Raw genomic sequence first — 3,573 nt, 5'->3', positions numbered from 1 at the left:
TGAATTGTGGGCTTCTTCTGGAGTCTCTGGACTAGGCCAAGCCATTAGGAGCTGGGCCTGGGCTTCGCGTGCGGTTCTGCAGGCCTCTCTGCTCCCCTCTTTTCATCTTTCTGTCTGCGGTCCCCTTCACGAGCCTAGAGCTCTCGATTCTCTACCGCCGCCGCTGGGACTCTGCGCTCCTCTCCTTGGTTTGTGGAAGCAAGGGTGGCTGGCCCTCCCCAAGAACGGAGCGGGGCCGTTGCTGCTTGTGGGTGTTGCAGTAATGAAAAATCCGGGCAGTTAAATCGTAAAATTTGGATTAAGAAGCTTGAATTTAATACACACGCACCACATTTATTAAAGCATTAGAATAATTGAAATTTGCGGCTGGCGCCGTCCAATCTGTTTAAATAATTCTATGGGTGTCTTGTTGTGATAAAAGATTATCTAGAATTCTATTAAAGGCACAGGAGCCTGCTTTGTAAATCCTATTTGGAGACTTTCAATAACTATCGATAATCTCATCTGTACAGAGCCCCCCCCTCCCCCTTATCGGAAAGTTTGCAGAGCTTCCCGGAGCAGCGCTCCGAAGGCCGGACCTGCGGGGACCACCACCTGCCGCTGCGCCTGGGATTAGGGCGCATGCGGGCAGCCGGGGTGGGGGTGGGGGTGGGGGCCGTAGTCTAGTTTGGATGCTAGAGGCCAAGGCCTGTGGTTCGGTTCTTTCCTACTGTTCACGGTGGGAGGGGTTGGGGGGGGTCTTTGTTCCCAGCCCGGAGGCCCCAAGCTCCAAACTCCACTTGGGGCGGTGAGAAGCAGTGAGCGAGCGCGCACACTGGCGCCTCTGCTAATTGCTGCTAATTTTATTTCATTAACTTTATTTACTCTTGAACCCCTTAATTGTTTTCCATTTATTTTTAGTAATTTTATAATGCACTAATAATCCCCTCCATCTGAGGACTCCTCTGCCCCCTCCCTCTCTCCTCCCCCTGTTCTGTCTTCCTCCCTCCCTTCTCGACAAGGCCAGGCACAGCCCCACGTAAAAGAACCAGGGGGCCAGAGGGAGCTCCACCTGGGGTCAAGAGTGCCGGTGGGTCATCCTGGAGTTCTACATGACAGAAGGCTGGTTAGGACAAAGGCAAAATCTCCCTGCCCACCGCCGAAGAGACGTTACTTTGAGTCGCTTTCCCCATTAGAGGGAGCACGGAAGCCCAGAGACCCCCAGGAATTTGCCTAAGACCACACAGCGTCCTAGCAGAGTCCTGCTGTGTGAAAGATGGGTGGGCCCAGCCCTAACAACTCTTGCTTCCAGTTTCTTCTGAGGCTTCCGAAAATCTCAAGCCGGTCTGCAGAGAGGCAGAGGGACGAGGGTGTCCAGGCTTGCCCAGTGAGGCTCTGGGTCTGTGTGCCCAGTCCCTTCCCTGGGGGGAACAGTGTCCCAAAGGCCCCCCCCCCCCCCCCCCCCCGCCTCAGGACCTCAGCCCCGCGCCTAGCTAGTTATGAGACAGCTCGGGGGGACTGTCTGCGGGCCGCCTCTTTCCTGCTAATTATCACCTTATGAAAAGTGTTTCATTAAGAAACTGCTTTTGATTAATTATCGACAGAATGCTGACCAGAAAGAAATGAAATTAATCTCTGACCCCGTCTGGGTAGCACTGGAAATTCATCATATATCCTTTTAATATTGAAACACAGCGCAGAATTTTAATAGAAAATATTGTTTTTTTCCCCCTCCAAACCTCCAGTCTTTATTAATGCCCCTGGGCAGAGAATGATATTGCTGGCAATATAGCAGTCTTTGTTCATTTTAAATTTATTAAGCATTATGCACTTCATTTCAAACATTTTACTGTTTCTTTTTAATTTCGCTCAGTGTAACTACAGAGTAAAACCTTTTTAAACATTTAAGATATTGAAAACCCATAGACGAATGTCTAACGGAAACTGCTCCGGCCATCAAATGAATCTAAGTAGAAGCAATTGTAATTTTAAGCCCTCAAGTATACCCTTCAGACTTTACGGTATCTGAAACCGTCAGATTGGAGTGGCGGGCAGGCAGGCTGGGAGGCCTCCCTGCCTGCCGAGAGAGCCCCAATCAAGGGGATCCCGGGGAGTCCCCGTGGGGCCAAGCAGCTTTTTAGGCCGCAGGACAGCATTTCCCCAGCCTTTAGGTGGGCCTAAACACATCTCAGAGGCCAGGCCCCTTGCCAGAGATGTCCCTACCTCCCTCACTCTGTCCTCTAGACCAGAGGCCCACCCTCCCTCGCAGCAGGGTGTTGAACCAGAAGCTTTCTCTTTCCCTCCGCCGTCACCCCTTAATCCAGCTAGGGGTGCTTTAGGGGCCTGCCCGCCATAAGTGGGTACCTGGGCAGTTTCAAGCTCTAGGGAGAACAGGAAATGTTGGTGTCCCCAAGTCCTTCTTGGAAAGGGAGGGCAGCGGAGATGGACTGGGGCCACTACCCCCGGTCTAACCCATCCGCACAACTCCCGCCCTCTCGCCCCCTTTTTCTGAGGAATCCAAGCTTTGCATTTAATGAGTCGTGAAGTGTGAGAACTTCCGGACCGCAGGTCTCTGATGCCAATTCCAGATGTGCTAGGCGGGTGGGGTGGGGCCTGGGCCTGGAGGCCAGAGCCCCCTCCAGACCGCAGCCGCCCTCTCCACCCGCCGCACCCGCCCCACCCCCCGTCCAGCGCCGAACTGGAAACGGGCAACGTCTCCACTGAGAAATTACTCTTTTTATTTCTTGTAGCGTTCCTGGTGCCCTTATTTCACGGCCCGGACAAACGGAATATTACTTTTAAAACACTATGAAATACCAGGTCCTGTCCTCAGAGCTATTTCGGGGGGGAATTCAATTTTCGCTGAATGGTGAGAAGGAGCCAGGGTTTCTTTGGGGGCTCAAGGGTAAGTCTGGGAGGAGAGAAAAATGCCCAGGGGTTGTCTGAGCGGTCCAGGAGAGGCTTGTTGGTGGCAGGGTTACACACCACAATTGTTCCTACACCCGCACACACCCGGAGGACAGCCCCAGGGTACTTGGCCTCTGCAGGTCCTCTTTGCCAATACTTTCCCTACCCCCTGGCTTGGGGATGGCTGTCTGTAAGGTGATTAGGTTTCCCGGAGAACCCTGGCCCCAGCCTCACCTCAGAAGGTGTTCTTTCTGGGTCTGCTTGGAGGAAAGTTGTCTCTCTGGCCCATCCTTTTATCTGCCTTCCATAGCAGAAGGCCCACCCACCAGGCCCTACAGCCACCCAGCATCTTCCCTTCCTGGTGGTAAGGGGTGAGACCAAGACCGTTGCTGGAGGAAGTGACCCTAAGGTTGGACGGAGGTTACTGACACTTTTGTGTGGACCGCTGGGAAGTTCACCTCAGCAGTTTCCCCCAAAACTTCTTCCCCAGAGTCCAAGACAGATTTCTGGCTGTCCCCCAGTTCCCCTTGGCCTCTGGCTCTACAGAGTCTGGCGTCAGTGAGAGTCTTTAAAAAATGGGGGGGGGGGCGGCGGAGGGAGATGAGACCCTCTCCTTCTTCCATAAATAAGAACAAAAGTGGAGTTGCGGTCCCACTTTCTGTGAGTTTTCTCTTTTCCCCCCAAGTC

This window comes from Acomys minous (assembly GCF_964271855.1).
Source record: "Acomys minous genome assembly, chromosome: 16".
Classification (NCBI taxonomy): domain Eukaryota; kingdom Metazoa; phylum Chordata; class Mammalia; order Rodentia; family Muridae; genus Acomys; species Acomys minous.
The sequence above is the reverse complement of the archived record's forward strand: the minus strand, read 5'-3'. Positions refer to the sequence as shown.